Source organism: Toxorhynchites rutilus, chromosome 2 (assembly GCF_029784135.1).
Source record: "Toxorhynchites rutilus septentrionalis strain SRP chromosome 2, ASM2978413v1, whole genome shotgun sequence".
NCBI lineage: Eukaryota > Metazoa > Arthropoda > Insecta > Diptera > Culicidae > Toxorhynchites > Toxorhynchites rutilus.
In genome coordinates, this window is record NC_073745.1 from 235,211,191 (window position 1) to 235,236,953 (window position 25,763).

A 25,763-nucleotide genomic window follows, 5' to 3' on the forward strand; every position below is an offset into this window, starting at 1 on the left:
TCGTTCCTACGATCTTCAATGCAAAGTATGGGCGTATCAATTGTGATAATATGTACTTCACTGATGGGTCCTCTATGAATGAGTCCACAGGATTTGGAGTGTTCAACGAATTTTTTAGCACCTCCCACAGTCTTCAGAATCCTTGCTCAGTGTATATTGCTGAATTGGCAGCAATACATTGGGCGCTGGACAGCGTCGCCTCACGACCTGTTGAACACTATTGTAACGTAGCGTTAATCCCACAAACTGACAGCATGCGACTAGCGCCATCTCAACGTCGACGGGGAAGTTGCATAAGTTCGTTTTTGAGTCATTCCAATCTCTACTCAATCTTCCCTGCGACGTTTACGTTGAACGGAAATGCGAACCTACGGAACAAAAAAATAAAGAGGAGGACAATGAAGTGGGAAAGGGAGAAAGTTTGGAGAAAAAGAGAGAAGGAGAGGTCGAAAAGAAAAGGATTGAAAAGCGGAACACTTTTGTGGGAAGCGCCAAAGCCGTGAGTGGTGAGATTTGAAGCGCGTGACGGAATTAAGAAAAGAGGTCGCCGGGTAGAAAAAAAGGAAGGTCCGAGTCGGTGTCCGGGGTGTCCGTGCGTGTGATTGTGGGGAGTGTTACCCGAGTGAATTGTGGGAGAGTTTCCCACCCGACCAGGAGGACCGAGCTCAAGGACGCAGTGTCAGTTTCCCCGAGTTTCCCTCAACTCTGAGCCGCAACATCCGGTGACTGGCAGTCTCTACCAGAGTGCCGTGAGTAACCCTTATTCCGAAGTGATAAACTCTATACCCGCGAAATGTCGTCCTTCCCCCCTTCTGAGTTGCCTCATTGTGGGTAGGAACGCCCCTGTGAAATGAAACCGCATGGAAGAGGGTGTTTGAGACCCGTGAACAGTCCGCCCTGCTGGTCTCTAGCTGGACCTTTGTCTGGTAACAGCCTTCCTCGGCGTCAGTGGCTTGTCACGGTCAGGGAAAGTTCGTTACATTTTGGCGCCCAACGTGGGGCCCTGTTCACGAGAAGAATTTATTTTGACTGACAATTTAAGGTTACCCAACAAACAAAGGATTTAATTTTTGTCCTATAATTTACAAATTGTGTGTTGTTCTGTTCCAGTCTAAGGAAACTAATAAGCCTTTGTTATTCATTGTTTTAACTATGGAAAATTTTCATATAAGAGCCGATGACTTGAATGATGATGAAATACAGTATGAACTCGAACTGCGGGATCTAAGTGGCAGAAGTATCTCTGATAATCGCCGTATTCTGCGGAGCTGGTTCCGGAGTGAAACATCCAATGAATACTATACTCGCCGAATATTAAGGGATGAAATTCTGATTGTATCGCGTAATGTCCAAGAAATAGAAAGCGTTCTACGTGCTGGTCGTTCAGCTGGTAGTCGGTCAAGATTGATCCATTATTATCGTCGCCTAAAAAGATGTAAAGGAGTGAACCGAACAGAGGAAGAAAATAAGGACACGTTACTAAATAATATCATACGTTTGACGTCGGAGCATTTCGAAATAGATTTGAGGAACCTCGATCGCCAAATGAACGCTGTCATTTCAGGTAACTCTGGTAATTTCCCATCAAGATGTACTACAGACCACGTTATTTTAACTATAGAAGACACTGAGGGAGCAGTAGGTGGTGGAGACCCAGTGGGAGCTCGAGATCCATTTCTATCCCTACTTGAGCACCCGCTCTCCAAATCCAACGATTTGATCGGACTAGATCCTTCAGATCAACCAGATTTAGCCGCACCTTCAGCGACACAACGGAAAGAGGTTTCTAGCTATACGACACGATTCCAACCAGTTCCGATCCATCAGATTGCAACATCTTCGCGAGCTAACGTCCAATTGACAAATTCGTCAGGAACACCGTGGTTTATATCCGAGGCTTCAACGGTGAATCCTTCTTCGAGAATCAGTGAAACGTCCGGTCGGATAACACGATCGCTCAGCCCACTACGCACACGTTCTGAAAATAACGTGGATACCACACATACAAGCAGTGCACAGTCCAAAGAAAGCTTGCTTCGTACGCCAAGCTTTGCCAGCGACTTCGCTCATCAATTATTACAAGCACGGCCGAGTCAACCACCAGGCGAAAATCCTAATCGTGTAAGCGAGGATCGGAAACTGCTGAATTATGTTCACGTATCAGAGATTGAACAATATGTGGAAACTTATTTAGGCAGTCTTCTAAGCTCTCAAACTGGAAGACCAATTGTGAGAGATACACTCGTCAATAATTTAGCCCGGCAAATCGCTGATGTGGGGATCCATGATTCGGAAATGTATAGACTTTCGCATTTAGATCAACATGAAACTCCTAGGAAACACAATGCTGTTGCAAACTCAGGAAGGCTGCACCAGGGTATGCCAGAAGGTAGCAATCCTAAAAGTAAAGAGAACGTAATGAATACATCTGTCAGTCCTACTCATTTGCACGAGTTGTATCGAAATTCACTCCCAACATTTCCCAGTCCGATTCGGGTTCAAAATACGAATGCGAAGAACGAAGTTACCTTTGACATGAATCAAACCCATCCTACCTCGCAGGCGCGAGTACCGCTACAAGTACCAGAGCAACAGTTCACTGACGAAGGATATCCTTTCAGACGCTCTCGTCTTCCACATCAAACATGCAACATAATGGAAAAATGGCCAAAATTCTCCGGAGAGTCAAACTCATTCTCAGTAACAGATTTTTTGCGTCAAATCGATCTTTTGTGCCGTTCATACCAGATCACTAAGGAGGAATTGCGAACGCATGCTCATCTACTGTTCAAGGAGGATGCGTATGTTTGGTATACGGCGTATGAACCCAAATTCAACACATGGGACAGTTTACTGTATTATCTTCGCATGCGATACGATAATCCAAATCGGGACCGTTTTTTACGGGAAGAAATGAGGAACCGGAAACAGAGACCAAATGAGTTATTCAGCGTCTATTTAACGGATATTGAAACCCTGTCCCAGCGCATGATGCGGAAAATGTCGAACGAAGAAAAGTTCGATTTAATTGTTGAAAATATGAAGATGAGTTACAAACGACGGTTAGCACTGGAACAAATCAATTCGATAGAACATTTAGCACAACTTTGTTACCGGTTCGATGCATTAGAAGGACATCTGTTTAATCCCCGAGGACAAATTAAATCACATGTCGTGAATGAAATTACTTTCGAGAACGAGGACCCAAATTACTTTTCAGAGGGTACGGACATTGAAAGGGGAGAAGTAACTGAAATACAAGTAGCGAGAGGAAAAGATACGGGTGCAACTTCTCGTAACAAAAGACCAGATCGAACACAGACCCATGAGGACGCTAGGCCCCAATGCTGGAATTGTCGGAAGATAGGGCACTTGTGGCGAGAATGTGATCAGAAGAAAAGCATATTTTGTCACATGTGTGGTCAACCTAATACGACTGCTTACAGGTGTCCCCAGCAGCACAGTCTGCGTCAAATGCCTGAATCGAAACAAAAAAACGAGTAGGGAGGGAGAGTGATGGAATCCTATCTCCTCATCCTAATGTACAACAGATTCCCGAAACTATTTTCCAACAGTTCAACCAAATATTCACGATAAATACAAGGTTTAATAAATGTCCTCACCTGATGGTTACAATTCTTGGCGAAGATGTAGAAGGTCTAGCTGATACCGGAGCGAGTGTGTCCATAATCAGTTCGTTAAAATTAATAGCACGGTTGAAACTGAAAATACAACCAAGCAATATGCAAATCCTAACTGCCGATAAAACTACGTATACGTGTCTAGGATACGTCAACATTCCGTTTAAATACCAAAATAGGATAAAAATTATTCCCACTCTGGTGGTACCGCAGATTTCGAAAGATTTGATACTTGGGGTTGATTTTCTACAAGCCTTCAACTTTCAGCTGATTGCAGATTGCCCATCATCTGTCAGCGAAGAGGGAGAGTTGATTAGGATTGATGATTACTTCGGAGATAATGGGAAGGAAATTTGCTTTCATGTGGTTCCGAGTACGGACAGGATAGTTTCGAAACCGCTTAACGAGGAAGATGAAAGTCTGGAAATGCCCACTGTGGAAATACCAACCATCACATGGAAACAACCAGAAGACATCGAGACAGAGCATCTTCTGTCTTCATCACAACGCTTAGACTTATTCAAGGCAATTCAACTGCTACCTATCACAAGTGCAGGAAATCTAGGAAGAACACATCTCATAAAGCATGCCATAGAATTAATTCCGGGTGCTACACCAAAACGAGTTCCATCCTATAAGTGGTCCCCCAAGGTGGAATCCGTCATAAACGATGAAATAGAACGATTGCAAAACTTAGGAGTTATCGAAGAGTGTGACATAGCAGCCGATTTCCTTAACCCATTATTGCCTATTAGAAAACCTAACGGTAAATAGCGAATATGTTTAGATTCACGGCGGCTGAATTCTATGACGAAAAAAGATGACTTTCTCATTCCTAATATGGTACATATACTTCAGAGAATCAAAAAAGTCAGCTATTTCTCAGTAATCGATCTGACTGAATCCTATGACGAAAAAAGATGACTTTCCCATTCCTAATATGGTACATATACTTCAGAGAATCAAAAAAGTCAGCTATTTCTCAGTAATCGATCTGACTGAATCCTATTACCAGGTCGAACTGGAAAGCAAGGCGAAAAATAAAACAGCGTTTCGGACGAACAGAGGACTTTATCGATTTAATGTTATGCCCTTCGGGTTAACCAACGCCCCCGCCACGATGTGCCGGCTCATGGCAAAAGTTCTGGGACATGATCTGGAACCATTAGTTTATGTATGACATCATCATCACTTCGGAAACGTTCGATGAGCAGATCCAATTAATACAGGAGGTGGCGAAACGTCTGAGTAGGGCCCAGCTAACTATAAATATTCTGAAATCCAAATTCTGCCAGAGAAGTATTCGATACTTGGGCTATGTTTTGTCAGAAGATGGGCTATCAATGGATATCTCGAAAATCCAGCCTGTTCTTGATTATGCCCAGCCTCGAACTTTAAAAGACGTGCGACGATTATTGGGACTTGCCGGATTTTATCAAAAGTTCATACGGAACTATTCCGATATGACAACGCCAATAACAAATTTATTGAAAAGAGGTCAAAAAAGGTTTGAATGGACGAAAGAAGCAAATGCAGCCTTGCAAAAACTAAAAGAGGCACTGGTGACAGCACCTATATTAGCGAACCCTAATTTTTCACAACCTTTTATTATTGAAACCGACAGCTCCGATCTAGCAGTGGGTGCCGTACTTGTGCAAATACAAGAAGGAGAAAAAAAGTGCATCGCCTATTATTCGAAAAAACTGTCCAGTACTCAACGAAAATACAGTGCTACTGAACGGGATTGCTTAGCGGTGCTACTGAGTATCGAAAACTTCAGACACTTCATTGAGGGAAGTAAATTCGTGGTTCAGACTGATGCTATGAGCTTAACGTTCTTGAAGACAATGTCGATTGAATCGAAAAGTCCTCGAATAGCTCGGTGGGCTCTCAAGCTATCAAAGTATGATCTTGACCTGCAATACAAAAAGGGATCTGAAAATATTCCAGCAGATGCCCTTAGCCGTAGCATCTATTTAGTACAAAGTGCGCTGCCTGACCCATACCTCGAAGGATTGAAAAAACAAATAGAACAGGATCCGGACCGTTACAAAGACTTTCAAATAGTAAACGGAAAAGTTTTCAAGTTCGTCTCTAACTCCACTCTTATTGGAGATTCAGCACAACGATGGAAACAAGTGGTACCTCAACTTGAAAGAAAGGCAGTGATAGAAGAAATCCACAATGAGGCCCATTTGGGATTTGTTAAGACACTCGCAAAGGTGCGAGAGCGGTTTTATTGGCCACGAATGGCGAGCGAAATAAAACGATTGTGTTACAGTTGTGTCATATGCAAAGAGTCGAAAGTGCCGAACTTAAATGTGAGACCGCCATGTGGAAAACCAAAATTTCGTAGCCGACCGTGGGAAATGATTTCCATGGATTTCCTCGGACCATACCCAAAATCCAAAAAGGGTAACCTGTGGATATTGGTCATTTGTGATTTTTTCTCCAAATTTGTCCTGATCCAATGTATGAAAACCGCAACTGCTCCGGCAGTGTGCACAGTCATCGAGAACTTGGTGTTCAACTTGTTCGGTGCTCCAGCAGTGTGCATTACTGACAACGCTAAAGTCTTTCACTCTGAGTTATTTAGGAAAGTGCTCCAAAATTACGGAGTAACTCAATGGAATTTAGCCGTGTACCACCCGAGCCCAAATCCAACAGAAAGAGTAAATCGGGTCATAGTCACCGCTATACGGTGTGCCCTAAATGAACAGAAAGACCACCGAAATTGGGATGAAGCAGTACCGAAAATCGCAATGGCCATACGAACAAGTGTGCATGATAGTACGGGTTTTTCTCCATATTTCGTAAGCTTTGGACGAAATATGATCAGCCATGGATCGGAATACGAGCACCTCCGAGAATTGGATGATGGGAAGGAACATGATCCGGCTCGACATAACGAAGATTCCCGGAAGGTCTACGAGATTGTTCGATCCAATCTCTATAGAGCTTACCAACGATATGCTCAACCCTATAATTTACGAGCAAACAAAAAACATTTCTTTAGAAAAGGCGATTGGGTGTATAAGCGCGAAGTACATTTATCGGACAAAGCGAAAAACTTCGTTGGGAAATTCGGGAACAAATATCGAAAAGCACAAGTACATTCTGAACTTGGTACGAATACTTACATCCTGAAAGATGAGGGTGGAAACATAATCCCTGGCACGTATCACGGATCTTTTCTTAAGAAGGCATAAGTGGAAAATCAGATTTACCGGAAATAGTTGAACGAAGTATGAATACACTTGAAGAAATTTTTCAAGTTTCAGTCACTGGGTCATCTAGCAGTTCATTAGTCAGTTCATTTTTTGATCATGATCTTCGTTAAATATACCTGTATAATTATTGAAATAAATGAATTAGATAGATCACAAAATATATTTTATTATTACTTACGTGCTCCTTACTATCTTTCCTGTCAGCAACTCATGTCGGCTTGATAGCTAATGATGGAATGGCGGAGAAAGAGAACAAATCGGGAACACTATTGTTTCACCATTGTGTTTTACCCGTTACTGAAGTAGAGTTTAGCGTCTGCTGTCACAGCAAAATTGTTGAGAGAATGTACGTCAGAAATAAGGTGTCCAACTGAAGTTGGAATAATAGGTTTTAGGATTAGGTCATCCCTAAATTACGAATCGGGTGAAAATTGTTCTTTCAATTTGTTTAGTCGGTGATTAGTGTTAGAGTTAAGGAAATACTAAAAACAACTTATTTTCAGTGGTTACTGGAGTTTCTAGGAAAATGTGCCTAATTTGTCTTTTGGTGATTACCGAATTTACTTGAGTATGTGTAGATAGAAAATTTTTCAGTGTCAGACTGGAATTCTCGGTGAAATAAATAAATTGATCAGTGATTACTGATGATTGAGAAATTGATATTATTATTTCAGTAAATACTGAAGTTATACGAGAAGGTCGTAAGGTTTGTCAGCTGTATCTGAAGTTATTGCGAAAAAAAAAATGGAAACTTGTAGACAAAATTTTAGAGACTCCTATAAAAATAAGGCTATGTGATATTTATGAGAAAATATGATGGAACAGAACAACAACAAGTTCGGAAAGATAGTTATGAAAACAGTAGACGAGAAAAAAATAATGAAAGAATGAAAATGGAAAGAAGAAAATCCACGTATGAAAATTTTGAAATAATAAATATTTCAAAATTTTTATTTTTTTGGCGTGGGCGGATATGTAACGTAGCGTTAATCCCACAAACTGACAGCATGCGACTAGCGCCATCTCAACGTCGACGGGGAAGTTGCATAAGTTCGTTTTTGAGTCATTCCAATCTCTACTCAATCTTCCCTGCGACGTTTACGTTGAACGGAAATGCGAACCTACGGAACAAAAAAATAAAGAGGAGGACAATGAAGTGGGAAAGGGAGAAAGTTTGGAGAAAAAGAGAGAAGGAGAGGTCGAAAAGAAAAGGATTGAAAAGCGGAACACTTTTTTGGGGAGCGCCAAAGCCGTGAGTGGTGAGATTTGAAGCGCGTGACGGAATTAAGAAAAGAGGTCGCCGGGTAGAAAAAAAGGAAGGTCCGAGTCGGTGTCCGGGGTGTCCGTGCGTGTGATTGTGGGGAGTGTTACCCGAGTGAATTGTGGGAGAGTTTCCCACCCGACCAGGAGGACCGAGCTCAAGGACGCAGTGTCAGTTTCCCCGAGTTTCCCTCAACTCTGAGCCGCAACATCCGGTGACTGGCAGTCTCTACCACAGTGCCGTGAGAAACCCTTATTCCGAAGTGATAAACTCTATACCCGCGAAATGTCATCCTTCCCCCCTTCTGAGTTGCCTCATTGTGGGTAGGAACGCCCCTGTGAAATGAAACCGCATGGAAGAGGGTGTTTGAGACCCGTGAACAGTCCGCCCTGCTGGTCTCTAGCTGGACCTTTGTCTGGTAACAGCCTTCCTCGGCGTTAGTGGCTTGTCACGGTCAGGGAAAGTTCATTACACTATTACATTGTAACGGATAGTCTTAGCTCTGTCGAAGCTATCCGTTCAGTGAGGCCGGAAAAGCACTCGCCGTACTTCCTTGAGAGAATACGAGAAATTTTGAGTGCTTTAACCAGACGCTGTTATGTCATTACCTTTGTCTGGGTCCCTTCACATTGCTCAATTCCGGGTAATGAGAGGGCTGACTCATTAGCAAAGGTAGGTGCAATTGAAGGCGAAATTTATCAGCGTCAAATCGCCTTCAATGAATTTTATTCTTTAGTTCGTAAAAATACCATCGTTAACTGGCAACGCAAATGGAACGAAGATGAATTGGGCCGGTGGCTCCACTCAATTATCCCTAAGGTTAGCCTCAAACCATGGTTCGAAAGTCTGGACTTGAGTCGGGACTTTATTCGCACCTTCTCCCGACTCATGTCCAATCACTGTTCGTTAAACGCGCTACTCTTTCGTTTTGACCTTGCCGACAGCAATATCTGTGCCTGCGGCCAAGGTTACCACGACGTCGAACACGTTGTTTGGTCGTGCGAGGAGTATCATGTTGCCAGATCGAATTTAGAAAACTCTCTTCGGGCTAGAGGAAGGCAGCCCAATGTGCCGGTGAGAGATGTGTTGGCTGGTTTAGACCTTGATTACATGTCCCAAATGTATGTCTTCCTAAAAGTTATCGATCTTCGTGTCTGATTGTCCTTATATCCTTATATTCTCCTTTTCCTTTTCCTTCGCGAGAAATCAAATCCCTTCTTATTAACAATAGAATAAGGTGAAATGTAAAAACATATTAGATATAAGATAGGCTTAAGAATTGAGTGTAATGAATGTGAGTGTGAATGTGAGAGTGAACATTGTCAACATATCCTTTTATCCCTTCCTTTTCCTGAAGAAAATATGTCACCCTTCTAAACTCAAGTAGACCGCGAGTAATCGGTTTTCTACACCATTAACATTAGAATTAAGGAAAAATGTTTATATATACTTGTAACAATACAGTCAGGAGTTTGGCTCCTTTAAACTTATGTAACTGAGCCTGTAAAAATAAACGATTTAATAATAAAAAAAGACTCCCTTCTAGCCTTCCGTGGACAAGCCTGGACATTGACTTACCCCTCCCCCTGTTGTCCACGTGAACATATTTTTTGTTTTAAAAATCGAGGAAAAGATGCGCCCATATTGAATTTTATTTATTTTTTATTTTATTATTTTCTATTGATTAAAACAAAAAAAAAGGATTCAACAAAGTGAATGATATCTGATGTCTGATGTCTTTTTTTTCTTGCAGCTGGCACTGATAATTCTAGTTATTCTTGTTATTTATGCTGGTTCAATTTCAATCTTCATTTACGATACACTTTATTCAACTGTGGTCCTGTCTAGCAACGGTATCACAGCTGGCGGTCGTGAACGCAGTACAAAACTTTTACCGATCGGAGAATATTCAGACGACACGGTTTACTCCATAATTCAGCTAAGACTCAACCAGCATGTTGCTTCCCACTAAAATCCGTACCTGAACATCACTTACAAGCTCCAAAGAGTTTTTTAGAGAATAATTCCGCGATTCTGCGATTTTTTAAAATTTTAGACATACTAGAACCTAGAACTCTTTAAAATTATAAATTTGAATTTAATTTTTGGGTTATATGATTAATTCTACTCAAATTTGAATTCAGAAGTTTCAATATCTCTCAAAACTCCACTCTTCGCCCACTTTTCTAAATTTAATACCCAGTAGCTAACAGAACAGCCACAGCTAGCCAGAACAGCAGGCTCGGTATACCAAGAGTATGCATATTAAAAACGGAATTCCCGAATTAATATTCACACATACGAACGAGAATGATAAATCTGCGAGCTTCTTTTTGATTTTTTGCTGGAAACTAGAAAAATCCGCTTTCGATTCACATAGAATGATGGTAGAAGCTTGCTTTCGTCAAATTGCAATATTATGAGTGGTTAAATAAGTTTAACCCTTTCACTACGGCAGTGTGCTCCGTCGGAGTATGCATATCGCACTGGTATGATCGATGTGCAATTTCACCCTGATGTCGTCTAAAGACGACGCTCGTAGCGAAAGGATTAAAAGCGATAAATTTGATGTGAGCGACGTGAGAAATGACTGAGGGCGCCGAATCGCGCACTTTATTGGACGAAGACGATTGTCAAACTCAATACCAGTGTGCAGAACAATTGAATGTTGAATCAATCAACCGTTTCTCGTTTGAAAGCCATAGGAAAGATCGTGAAGATTGAAAGGTGGGACGAAAAAAAAGATGAGACGCATGATTTGACTGACAGACAACATGAAAATCGAAAAAAATGCGAAAATAAACTTACCAGATACACAGGGATACCATCTGGTCGGAGTTGAAAATCAGGACAAAATGACATGGCGGTTTCAGTCATCAAACATCAAGTTCAATAGTACCGAAGTACAAGCCACGGGTATGCAACTCAAGAGCTCCTTCTGCAACCCAAATTTACCACATAGTTCAGCATGGATTTGGAAGTGGATGCACATAGAATATTCGGGCAATGTTTCGGTGTTTGGGTATGCTTTTCCTAATCAGATCTACCTGTTTCATTACTGATTCCAAACTTCTGTTTCAACAAAATAGCTAAATCCAAATACCGCTATGAGTCACCGACACTTATGCATCACATATGCAGCGTTGGTCTCATAATCTTTAAAGGGAGACCCCGGTCTGGAGGGTCGGATTTTTTTTGTTTTTTGTATTTTTGAAAAACTTATGCCCTCAGAAATGTTGTCCTAAAGGGATTTTTCTGTATTTGATTTCGTTGGAAAATTACATCCGAAAGTATGAGGTCACAGGATCTACTCGACCGATTTGGCTGAAATTTTTCATCAGCATGTTGGCGAACATTGGCGTAAACCGACAAACAATGAATTATCTATAGCCGTTTTTTGATATTTCATTTTTTGATTTTTTATAAGCTTCTTAACAGCGATTTTTCATGAAAAATAACTCATTTTCAACAGAAATGGCCGCTGTTTTGGAAATTTTTGGAATTTTCCCAAACCCCTATGTAACGCTTTAGGTATTGTCCTAAAGTTTCGAAATATTAATTGGAAATCGTTCTATAACACCCCGCTGCTTCAGAACCGATACCACCAGCAAGGTACCGACTTGCTGACAGCATATACGCATCCAGCTGTCCCCAGCGTAGTATTAATTATTCGTGCACTCAAAAAAAAAATGGAAAATACATCTTCAAATATACCTTGAACAGTCAAATACCCGAACACTTCACTTCATTGCTAACATCCGAAAAAAAATCACGAAAATACATTACGTTTCGAACTTCCCGGCAGGGGTCCCCCCTTAAGTTTATTTGTAAAAAAGGGGTACTTCTGGCGCAATTCGTCAGTAAAATGACACTTTCGTTTAGAAATTTGAAAAAAAAATAACTTGGAGTATCGAGACAAAACACGAAAACATCACCGCGGCCAGTGGAACGAAATCTCTAAACGAAAATAGTTGAAAGATCACGTGGAAGATCCAACTGCTTTTCTTTCTATGCTCACAAAACTTTGGACTTCAATACAAAAGGTTTTACCAATAAAACATAATACACTAAAAATAATTTCTCGTGAAAATCAGGACGAAGGCTATATGGTAGAAAATAAATCAGGGCACCCCAAATACACTCGACAAAAAAATAGAGGAACAGAGTGCGATGTCGGAAATTGCGACTCTCAGAATGAACGATTCGATACTTTCGTCTTTATAAGTTTGTGGGTGAAGAGTGAAGAGTACAAACGCATGAAAACGAAAGTTACGAATCGTTCATTCTGAGAGTCGCGTAGGATTTTGTACTTCTGATACGATTTGCGACTCAATGCTCCTCTAATTTACTCCAAATTTTGAAAAATCGGCTAGAAAGAACCGGTGCACGTATCAATATGAGAAAAATCGTTTTTCATTACTTCCCGATATTGTTACCCACTACACCTTCACACACCAAGATAAAAATATGTACGTAACATATACTATTCCCGAGTAGCTTCAAATTGATGCGCATCCCATCGATATGCGTTGTTTTTTCACGAAGTTACAGCACGTCAAAAATCACTTAAAATTTCCGACTACGCAATCTGTTCTCTGTTCTTCTGTGTGTAGATCCTGAATTCAAGACATGTATTGCTAAATCGGGGCAGATGGTAACCCTTCAGATACAAAAACACACAAGGGTAACGTCCAAATTGAACCTCTATTGAACCAAAGGAGCCACATATCGAGTTATATATATATATATATATTTCGAGAATCCCTAGCGCAAAAAAACACACATGACATTTGCCAACCGGCTACATCCACCGCCAGGCCAGATCGCTTCAGAAAGTCTACAATGTTATGTGTTTTGTGAGATCAACAAGGTGAAAAATAGATTTTTTTTATGTAGAACTACGTCCTTCATTAGGGGTGCCAAATCAGAAAATAGGTCACGTTTTTATGAAATAAAGTCAACGTTAATAATTATTTTTGCCGCGAACGGATTTTGTCGATTTGCATACCAAATGAATCGAAAATTCCATGAGATTTGTTTTTATGCCATATATTACAAACCCCTGGTATGTAAACGGTTTAAAGTTGATGAAAACTAGAAACATTTCCATTTTCCTATACACTCGCTCTGCTCATTTTTGATCCTCCCTACCCATGTCATCAATAACGAGCAACTTATCGGCGAAGTTGCGAAGAGGAATGAGGAAGAGGAATGATTTGAAGACTCCGAAACAAAGAATTAAAAAAAAGAGGAAGAACGAAGGCGAATATTTACCTAGAGCATAAATATTGGATCTGGCTGCTGCAAACTTTCAGTATCGTTCTAGATACGAAGCAATGAACATCGCTTGTTGTTCTTTGTTTTGCGTCATCACATGTCTTCGTTTCGGATTGAGCTGTGGACGCGACCAAATTACTTACTCGCTGATTTCCCTGGCATTGCAATCATTACATGAAACTGACACCATTCCATTAAGGCTCTGAACTACACAATTTTGTGAGGGATCATCAAACTAGGTATCATCGGCTCACCAAGAAAATAATTGTTCCGGAGTTTTGTGTGTGATTTGGTTTAGCATGACAGTAGCAAAACTATCTCCACCAGCAACTGAGGTAATCGAGACCGGAAATATTAATAGAAAGGGCTTCTGTTGAGAAGAGCGCACAGCGGAGATAAGTGTGTGTATGTTTAGTTTGCTTCAAGCCATCGTAGCCATACCATAGGGAGTCTTCGTATGAGCTCATAACTTAAGGTCCCTCAACTGACCATCTTTATGTGTTATTCTAGCTACTATGTCCACGCAACAATCATCATGTGATGGTAATCCCAGCCCCTTACCGCTCACATTACGATCTCCAGCGTCGGTAATTGGCACTTTTAATAATACAACAATAGAAGCCTCATTCGAACAATAGGAATATTCTTACGCCGAACAAGGCGGCATATGTTGTGTATCGATAGAATAGTAATAGTCTTAGGCCTAAACAGCTACTGTGTAATAGATAAAACAAATGTTTATCGTTGCATAGGAATACTCTTACGCCTAAAAATGGTAACAGTGTAATATGCAACAAAAGTAATCTTGAGATAACAATGTACACGAATAAATTCGGCTCTGTTACAGCATAATTGCTAAATGAGCCTAATAAACAGATGGGATAAAAAAGCCATCGATATATGGCTTTGTGTGCCTACGTGCGTGCTTCGTAATCCTTATGTATAGCATATTTCACCTCAACGTTGAAAGGTTACATTTTTTCTTGAAATAAGTCATATTTGAAACACAAAAAAAAATTTTTTTTTCAAACTGCATATAATCGAGTCCAAAACTCTTTATGATTGAATCATATATAATAGAGTCCAACCTGCATTATCATTGTTGTTGTTTCCATTCGGTGCCAAAGAAAGATTGATGTAGTTATGAGATGTGGAATAATGGTACTGGTTCAACAAGTATATTCTCGCCTGTAGCCGAGTGTATGTCAATTGCAAAAAAGGCCACCGAAACAGCGTTCGGGGTAAATTTTTAATACATTATCATGAAACAAAATGTGACATTCAATCAGCTTGTGTATTGTTCTGCTAGGGCAAGAGTGAATCTTCAATCAATTATCGTCAACTGATTCTACAATAAAAGCTTTTCAAGACGAGCAAACCATTCTTCCAAACAGTTATTTGTAATACTTTGCAACATTCTAAAATAATATCCGAAGTTATTAACAAGCGACTTGAGTAAAATAACAGCGTAGTTCTACGTCAACAATGTGGTCGTGGTTTGGACTCAACCTCCTATAATTTTTTTTCTCTGTATTATATAGTTACTTTCTACACTTTTGGCGTATTCGTCACTTTACTTTGGAAGAATGTCGGGAGTGAGAATTGAACTCGTGACCTTCAGCTCCTAGGGAACGTCATCATTTGCTGCTGCTCAGTCAAGGCCGGCCTCAACCAACGGTTCCGCATAAAGAGTTGATTTTGGCTAGGTACTTCTTCACAGTTTGGTCGGTTGCCTCGACCTCCCGGCCCAAAATTCAATGCTATTGCCTTTCTTCAGAAGATAGAGAATGTTGGGAACGTCGGATCGACTATATCCGACGTGCCCCACGATGTTCATCTTCCTCGCTCCGGGGTTGAGCTGATAGTACGAACAAAGTATTGTCATTACTGTTGCAAATGGTGGTATGTTTACGTGGTATGTGGACAACCCCTTAGCCAAATTCCAAATATAGTTTCGTTATATAAATAACAGAGTTAGTCTTAGAAGGATTGCTAATCGCGATTCATACTAGTTTGTTTGCGTACTGATATTTTTAAGATCGGAATGGTCAGAAATTCGAAATTGCATAATGAACTTCAATAGATAGAAGATAGTAAATAAGTTTAAGCTTAAGAATAATTAAAAGATTCGAAATCGTGTCGAAAAGTGTTGTAGGCAAAAATTGTAGATATTACTTGCGGTCAAATTCTAATTGAAAAAAATACTGTTTCAGTAAAATCACGAGATCAAGGAGGGTTTAATGTCACAGTGACACTTGTTTTCCTTCCAACCAAATCGTCGCTATACGAATCCATGTTAACCTTCTCAAATCCATCAGTAGTCTTTATTTATTTAATTAATTTTTTCATAGACTTTTTTCCCTTAAACATTAGATATCAAAACCCGTTGTCATACATCATCGGTAGCTATAAACGCTTCCATTATGGGTGACATCATTGAATTCCATCTGTTCTCGGGGTGTTATAATGTTATTCTGAGCGAAGCGATGAAACACCTACCCTCGATGCAGCGAATGTCATATGATGCACTCCTCCAGAACCAGAACTGGCGCTAGCACCCACCCACCAAAAGTGTGACGCAATCGCTGACCTGGATGATGGCATACTACTTTTCAGCACCACACAGGATACTCACTCCCACTCCGTCAATCCTCCCCTCCTTCGCACATTGTGCATCATCGGGCTTTTTCCTGCGATTCGGTGCATTTTGTTGCTATACAGACGCTGTAAATGTTATTATTACATGGGAATCCATACATAAATGTCCTTCAAGGTAGGAGATAACAATGTGTTTCACATTTTATTCCATCATTTCGGGTCATCGGGAAGAGACGGGAAGAGGAAACAGCTGCAAAAAAAAACTCGGTGCTATTCACGTCGATGCTAATATCTCCTGCAACGGTTCACAAGGAAGGAAAGTTACGGGAGCAACTAGTGATACGATACTCTATGCTGTTTGAATGAAATAGAGGACATATTTTCATGCTCCTGAACACAGAAACAGTAATAAACGTGACTAAAATTCGTTGAAGGCAGCAAATTTTCCTTTTTTCAATTCTATTGCTGAGTTATTGCTTTGTAGGGACCACCCTAGAGCATGTTTGTCCCAACCAGCTACGAAACAAGGGATTCAACTAGTGAACCTGAAACTTATCTTTTGCTACGGGTTTTAAGTATCCTGTGTTTCCAGCGTACTTCTGGAAGGAGTGTATACTACTGAATGCAGCGCACATTTAGCGAGTATCATATTCTCACATACAAGTGTACATATCCATAAATACGATACTCAATGCAATATTGTCATCCCACCGGTTTCATTGATAACGAATGAAAGCACTGTTATTTTTAGACGGCACAACCAACTGCCAAACGGTACGGAACGGTAGGAGGGCTTATATCCTGCAGCTGGAATCGAAAATGTCAAAGGAAAGTAATCGGCTGCACGAGATTGGAAAATGGTTCGGTAGTTCGGTGTGTAGTGTGTCTGCCAGATCGAGCGGATATCATCGTGTTGAGCGGAAATCACTTTGTGTAGATTTTACTGAATGAACAGGAGCCCACCTATAGCCGAAATCAGTTTTCATTCACAGTTGGACTTTTTTTCCCTAGCAGTCGATACAACACAGCGGGTTTAATTAAAATCATGTGTTGCAAATTTAGGACACAGAAAACGATTTAGAACTTAGGGAAAATCAAGGACGCTCGGCGCCTAGACAATGCTAGTTTCGGATGGAGTATAAACTGATCTCCTGTCTCAGAATTCATTCAAACTTCGTGGATGTGAAGACATTAGCTATTGAGCATCTTCGCATACTCATATTTTTCTAGTTTTCTTGAATGGATAATATTCTCTTGTGAGCGGGGCTTTGTGTTTTTTGAAATCGATATTACTAAAAAAAATAACTTTCACAAAAGCGACCCAAAAGTGACTTATAAAAATTGTCTGATTTTCGTAATTTATAAATTATAATTGAGGTACCGTCGATGGGGGTGAAAATTTTGTTTTGAACTTTTTGTTGAATAACTATCGTAAATTAGAGTAATACACAATTCTGATTACGTAGAAATGTTCTCTAACGATGAACACTCGTAAGTGTTCGATGAATTGTTGAATAATATTAATTTTTCACTGAACTACGAATCAATGAAAGTTGACCCAATCTCACCCCGTAGAGGGGGTGACAATAGGTCAAAGTAGTGAATATTACTTTATGTTAAGAATTGTGTTTAGAAATCAATTTCTCAATAATTTCAAGATATTTTAACAACATGTAAGTGTCTTGAATGATTATTTGAGTTGCGAAAATAGTGTCAATCCACCACGAAGTGCGATGGAAATGTTTATATACAGCCATTCCATGTCAAACCGATATAGTGGTTCTTAGATTTTCGTGTAAAGTTGTAGTTTTGTTCTTTATCGCAAAATATTAGACCCGTATTTTGACGTAGAACTACGTCTTTCATTAAGGGTGCCAAATCAGGAAACAGGTCACGTTTTTATGAAATAAAGTTAACGTTAATAACTATTTTTGCCGCAAACGGATTTTGGCAATTTACATACTAAACGAATCGGAATTTCCCTAAGATTTGGTTAATATGCTATACGTTAGAATCCACTGGTTGGTAAATGGTTAAAATTCATGAAAACTTTAAGCGTTTCCATTTTTCCATACATTTGTTCTGTCCATTTGTGTGCTTTCCCGAACAGAACTGTCAATAACGAGCAACTTATCGACGACCAACGAAGGGGAAATCATAGGATTTAAAATCTCCGTGAACAAAGGAAAAGTAGAAGAATGGAGGGGAATAGAGCCTAGAGTATAAACAGAGGATCTCGCTGAGGCAAACTTTCATTCGGCATCGGACTGTTGAGCCATCCAGTTCACTTTGCTTTCGCTGCGCTTCGATCTAAGATTGGACCCCGCCAGTGGTAATCCAACTTGGATATCGTCGTTTGGTTCTTCTGTTCGTTTTTCGCGTTATTCGTATCGTGTGTTTTTCTTTCCGCGTCATAAATTGGACGCTTCGCGTAGTGTGTGATGAGCAAGAAGAAGAGGAAGGTAGGCTCGATCCCTGCAAAAAATGAACGCATTGCCAGGGGCAATAAAATTTCGAGGCAAGTGTCATCTAATGATACACGCGATGTTGGTGCAGTGAAAAGCGCTCGCACTGAACCGAGCCTTCGCGAGTGTGACACCGCATCGACCAACAGCGAAGTAGGCGATTTCGACGCGTCGGTCGAAAACGTAAACGCCGTTACCCAGGCAGCAACCGAAATCAAACTCCCCCCGCTGGTGGTGAAGGCGGTCGCTCTTGACAAACTCATCAGCGAATTCGCATCGATTGGTGTTACAGCCGAGTACAAGCTGTGTGGCATAATTCAGTCTTTTTCCAAGCAATTAACATTGTTTGTTTTCCGTCATCATAAGGGCTTCGTTGGTGCCTTTGACATTGCATGAATGCATTAAACTGACGTTATGGTGAAGCAGGCGTTAAGGTTGTGCGCCAAGAATTTATTTGGGGAATACCAAGCATCTTGAATGTCTTACTGGAAGTTATTTGGGTTCGCGTGCCAGTCGCAAAACTGCCTTCAACTAGGATTACATTTGCGCTAATATTGATCATAATGAAGCATTGTTACTGCTTTCGAGGTTGTTAATATCAACAAAAAGAGTTTATCTCGCTTATTTAGTCACCAAGAAAGTAAATGTCGTTCTGAAATTTTGTATGTGATTAGGTTTCGCTTGCCAGTAGCAAAACTTCCTCCACTAAAGGCAACAGCTGCGCTTCTCTCGAGAATGAGAAAATAATGCAACTTTTTTCGAGGCCAGTAATATTGACAGAAGCGTCCATGCGGTGCCAAAAATATATTGATGTAGTTATGAGATGTGGAATAATGGTGTTGGTGCAACATGTATATAATCGACTGGAGTCTATGTCAATTGCGAAAAAAGCTACCGGAATAGCGTTCGAAGTAAATTTTCAATGCATTGACATGAAATAAATTGCAATATAAGATCAGCTAAAGTATTGTTCTGCGAGAGAAAGGATGAATCATCAATCAATTATCGTCAACTGATTCTACAATGAAAAAACCAATTCAGAGATTATTCAACTATGCAGTTGTTTCTAAAATTTCACAGCATTATAGAATAATATCCGATGGTACAAACAAGCGACTTATATAAAATAACAGCGTAGTTTTACGTCAACAATGCGGTCGTATCTTGGACACAACCTCCTATAATTTTTTTACCATTAGGGTAATCATTTCCATATTAGTTACTCAAAAAAAAAATTTTTTTTTAATTCCTAACTTTTGGACTACTGTACCGATTCGGATGATCTACATATCAAATTAAATAGTGATCATTTCCATTTTAGAGTGGTCCGAATTTGTTTAAAAACTCATAACTGTTGAAGTACTGCACCGATTCAGATGATCGATATATCAAATTAAAGCCAATTAGCTAGTCTCTTTTCGAAAAATATAATCCTTGCGGAAATTTTGGATTTTGGTCTTGCAATTATTGATTGTATTTTTTACATAGTTTACATTGTCTCGGGACAAAGGGCGCTATATTTTTTATATGTTTTCTTGAAAGCTGAGTTTTTTTAGATAACATATCCAAAATTCAGAGATGCGTTATTTTGTGTTATCGAGCTATGATTTTTGAAAACTAACCGATTATCCGAAAAACAATTTTTCGGTTTTTTTTCCAAAAATGATTTTTTTTTAAATTCATAACTTTTAAACTGCCGGGCCGATTCAGATGATCGATATACTAATTTGAAGCCGCATGAAATACCACATATGCATAACAATTGAAATTCTAGTCGCATAGATGTTGTCCAGTCGCATAGGAATATTGAACGAAAACTGAAAACATGTTAACTTTGCAAAATCACTCGAAAACGAAAAGACACTTCTCTGTATATAAAAAATATGGTGACCTTAGATCCGAAACCATGTAAGCTACGAAAAACAATTACAATCAATAATTACGAGACAAATCTGGTTTTTTTTTCAAGTGTAATGTTTTTCAAACAAAACTAGATCATTGGCTTTAATTTGATATATCGATCATCTAAATCGGTTCAGTAGTTCAAAAGTTATGAATTATTGAAAAGGTCATTTTTGGAAAAAAGGGAAAAAGTTTATTTTTCGGAACACCATAGTATGGAAATGGCCACCCTGATGAAAAAAATAAAAAAACGGCTCTAATATTTTACGATGAGCAATGAAACTACCAAAATTTCATGAAATTTTGTGCTCACACCCACTCAGTGTAAATAAGAGATTATTTCGAAAATATCGAAATTCGAATGGAGAATTTTTTTTGATGTTCAAAGTCAGTAATGACTCATCTGGCAGGACTTTAAAGAATCATTCTACCCAAAATTTACAATTTTAGTAGTTCTGTATAATGGTTGGCATGAGATTTTTTCTGAGGTGTTATTTGATTGCTATTTGCACATCAAACTTTGATGAATTAATAAATAATAACTATTTGTACTATAGTGAAATTTTATGCATTGGAAGTTGTGAAAATATGTCTCCTATTGAACGGCTTACAGCTTTTAAAAATATTCGCAATATTTGTCAAGATATTACTAATCGTAACATTCTCAATTTTTGTCCCAATTTCACCCCCATCGACGATATTACAATGTTTTACGTATATATATATATATATATATATATATATATATATATATATATATATATATATATATATATATATATATATATATATATATATATATATATATATATATATATATATATATATATATATATATATATATATATATATATATATATATATATATATATATATATATATATATATATATATATATATATATATATATATATATATATATATATATTAGGCTGTCAAAAAAGTCCTGCGGTATTTTTTTTGAATTTTCATTTGTTCAATTTTATACCGCAGCCAATTTTCACATGCCTCTTTTGTGGCTAACTTCTGACTACCTGGCTCGTTCGTCATGGACAAAAACAGGTGGTAGTCACTTGGTGCAAGGTCCGGACTATACGGCGGATGCAAAAGAACCTCCCATCCGAGCTCCCGGAGCTTCTGGCGCGTCACCAAAGAAGTGTGTGGCCTGGCGTTGTCCTGATGGAAGACAATGCGGCCTCTGTTTATCAAAGATGGCCTCTTCTTCATGAGTGCTACCTTCAAGCGGTCCAGTTGTTGGCAGTACAGGTTCGAATTGAGCGTTTGGCCATAGAGAAGCAGCTCATAATAGATTATTCCTTGACAATCCCACCAAACACACAGCAGAGCCTTTCTGGCCGTTAATGAGGGCTTGAGCCGCTTCAGCGGGCTTCGACCATGACCGTTTGCGCTCCACGTTGTCGTAAGTGGCCCACTTTTCATCGCCAGTCACCATCCACTTCAGAAACGGATCGATTTTGTTGCGATTCAGCAGCGATTCACATGCGTCGATACGGTCAAAGATGTTTTTTTGCGTCAACGTGTGTGGCACCCATACATCGAGCTTCTTTGTGAATCCAAGCTTCTTCAAATGGTTAATAACGATTTGATGACTAAGCTGAATTTGTCAAGTTCATTCGTCCAGCGGACCAAGCAGCAGGAGGGCCTGCGTACATACAAGGTTCAGAAGACTCCTAACCGCGACGAAAGGCAAAACATGGTGGGGAAGACGCGAGCCCGGAAGCTGTACACCGAAATGCTGACGAAGCCGCATTGCCTGGTAATGGACGACGAAACGTACGTCAAAGCGGACTTTCGTCAGCTGCCGGGCCTGTTGTTCTTCTCCGCAGAGGACAAATTCAGCGTTCCGGAGGAGACTCGCAAGCAGAAACTATCCAAGTTTGCCAAAAAGTACATGGTGTGGCAAGCGATCTGCTCTTGTGGAAAGCGGAGCGCCCCCTTCGTGATGACCGGCACGGTAAACGGGCAGGTTTACCTTAAGGAGTGCCTACAGAAGCGCTTACTACCACTATTGAAGCAGCACGAGGGCCCGACCATCTTCTGGCCAGATCTCGCTTCGTGCCACTATTCAAAGGACGTGTTGGAGTGGTACGAAGCCAACGGGGTCACCTTCGTGCCAAAGGAAATGAACCCGCCCAACGCGCCGGAGCTTCGCCCAAAAGAGAAATATTGGGCGATTATGAAGCAGGCCCTCCGGAAGAACCCAAAAGTTGTCAAATCGGAGGCGGACTTCAAGAGAAAATGGATTTCTGTTCAAAAAAACTACAACCTGACGTTGTACAGAACCTTATGGACGGGGTAAAGAGGAAGGTGCGAGCATACGGGCTTGGGCTCGAAGTATGAATAAAAAGAAAATGCCAAAAGTTGTTTAATAGTTTTTATTTTATTGTCTAAAATTTTCAAAAGGATCGGTCTACTGGGCGATTTTCTACAGCGTTTTTTCCGTGATGCAATTTGATGTGACACACCCTTTTGAGGTTGCGTTACTTTCTGTGTATCAGAGATAGGAAATAGCGTTACGTAGGGGGGGAGGCACGACGCCTAACTAGAATAGTTAAAAGCTGATGAGAGGGTGAGAGGGTTCAAAAAAAAGTTGTAGTTGTCCTGGTTATCTGGAACAAAAAAAATCGAACATATTCTGAATCAGTAAAGATGCCGCTATCACATGAACCTCGGACAAGTCAAAAAAATCTTTCTTGACAAAATGGCGGACGTTTGAGAAACAAAATGCGGTTCAAAACGTATTTTCTTACGTTTCCTGATTTTTTAAAAATAGTGTGTTTTTTTAAATATCGTTTTTTAAAGGTTCATGTGATAGAGATGTGCTTGCAGATTGTGTCCATATAAATATATAAATATGTAAACCATAAATATGTTGATGGTTCTGAAAAGAACCTTTGGTGTTGTGTTTTTGTTATCACTCGAAATTCCCATCTTGTTCGGTTAAACCTTCCTGTTTAGCTATTGCGTTTGCCACTCGCCACAGCTTTCACAGTTGGAAAATTTCTTCCCATCCAGCTTGTGACATATTTTACAGTAAATTACATTCAATGGCACGTTGCATTACCACCACTCAGTATCGGATTGGAGGTAATTTTAACCTGTAATTGAACATTTGCGATGACAGTGGTACAGTGTCGACTTTCAATGTGGGGTCATAATTTGGACCCCGAACTCTATGTTTACAAAAATGTCCAACTAAATATGTCGCATTGCTGGTCCGTCCAATTAGCTAAATGTCGAGATAAGTGTAAATTACTGTACTTTCAATCTAGAAGCAATTTAAGAATTGATGAAAATCAATAAACTCAGAACAACTGCCAAATTCACGTACTCATCAGATCCTGGCAAACAAATTATGAAAAAATCAATTTGTGTTTTATTATTATTTTGGATAATGTTTTAGAAAGCATTGAACTGTATTTCCTAAACTCTTTTTTGGAAGGTTTAATGGCCCTGAAAAGCGCCTTGTTTTATGGAATGGTTCCAATTTAGAAAACTTAGCACTCGTGGTTTTGAAAAAAAAAACCATTTCGAACGCCCTCGATGCCGCCTTGTTCTGGATTTGCCACCAAAGCAGTTTGTATAAAGAACAAACTTTTTTCTTCTGCTACCTGATGCCGTTTTGCGATTGCGTTTGCCACTCGCCACTCGCTGCAACTGCCTGTTGTCTTGATGTGTTCTGTTCTGAATGCGGTTTTTCTTATCGTCGCGAGCAGCTTTACCAGCCAACTCGATCACTTCGGCGGCCGAAACTATACAACACCGGCTAGGTGGACTGGTGCACTGGTACTAACGCGCTCGGCCTAGCTACCCTTGCTGAGCAATTGGCGGATACACCTACGGGGAACTGCACACCTGCACGGTTCGAGTGGTACTTTGCCTTTCCCTTAACTTGTCCTCCTTTGTTACGTCCACGATGCCGATGCCGTACAACCACACGGGTTTACCGTTTGAATAAAAATAAGATATTATTTTGGGGTCCGCGTGTTTTATACTCTAGCGGTACACACTCACAGGATAGAGACAAATCGGCAGACTCAGCCAGAGGGACGAGTCCAACGAGACGAACGAATGAGCGTTAAAAGGGAGCGATGACAAAAAAAATACATTCATTACGATTTGTTCGCTCGTTGGATTCACATGCAGGCTAAAAAGGGTCCTTTTCAGGATCACAAAATTATCTTCAATCTAAAGAGTTTATTGTTTTGTTATCACTCGATATCCCCATCTTGTTCGGCTAAACCTTCCTGTTTAGCGATTTGTTGCCACTCGCCACAGCTTTCACAGTTGGAAAATTTCTTCCCATCCAGCTTTGTGACATGTTATATAGTAAATTACATTCAAAGCGACGTGCCGAAGCGCGACTCAGTGTCGCTTTGGAGGCGATTTTAACCTGTAATTGAACATTTGCGATGACAGTGGTACAGTGTCGACTTTCAATGTGGGGTCATAATTTGGATCTCTATGTTTACAAAAATGTCCAACTAAATATGTCGCATTACATGTCCGTCCAATTAGCTAAATGTCGGACTAATTGTAAATTACTGTACTTTCAATCTGGAAACAATTTAAGAATTGGTGAAAATTGAATAATCAGGAAAGTCCCCAACTATCAATAAGCTCAGAACAACTGCCAAATTCACATACTCATCAGATCCTGGCAAACAAATTATGAAAAAATCAATTTGTGTTTTATTATTATTTTGGATAATGTTTTAGAAAGCATTGAACTGTATTTCCTAAACTCTTTTTTGGAAGGTTTAATGGCCGTGAAAAGCGCCTTGTTTTATGGAATGGTTCCAATTTAGAAAACTTAGTACTCGTGGTTTTGAAAAAAAACATTTTGAACGCCCTCGATGCCGCCTTGTTCTGGATTTGCCACCAAAGCAGTTTGTATAAAGAACAAACTTTTTTCTTCTGCTACCTGATGCCGTTTTGCGATTGCGTTTGCCACTCGCCACTCGCTGCAACTGCCTGTTGTCTTGATGTCCACCGAACCGAATGTGTTCTGTTCCGAATGCGGGATTTCTTATCGTCGCGAGCAGCTTTGCCAGCTAACTCGATCACTTCGGCGGCCGAAACTATATAACGCCGGCTAGGTGGACTGGTGCACTGGAACTAACGCGCTCGGCCTAGCTACCCTTGCGGGGAACTCCAGATCAACACGGTTCGAGCGGGATTTTGCCTTTCCCTTCACTTTTCCTCCTTTACCATGTCCAGACATGGCTGCTTGGGTTGGTTTGTTGATGTGTTGTGATGCGAACCGATGTGGTGTACGGTTTGAATGAGAATGATCGTTACGGAAGGAAGGAAGGTCTTGTATTATAGACTTTAAACTTTAAACTTTAAACTTTTGCAGTTCATTCGT

At 40.0% G+C, this 25,763-nt stretch overlaps 1 protein-coding gene across 2 annotated transcripts in view; it reads left to right on the forward strand.

Annotated features, from left to right (window-relative positions):
• The first annotated feature begins 460 nt into the window (after positions 1-460).
• Positions 461-25,763, forward strand: part of LOC129771129 (G-protein coupled receptor 52) — a 96,870-nt gene continuing 71,567 nt past the window's right edge. Inside the window, exon 1 of one of the 2 annotated variants that reach the window (XM_055774496.1) lies at positions 461-749. The gene's annotated coding sequence lies outside the window, so the exon portion shown is untranslated. Of the gene's footprint in view, positions 750-8,117; positions 8,374-25,763 lie in introns of those variants that run through there. The other variant, XM_055774497.1, reaches the window with a different exon arrangement.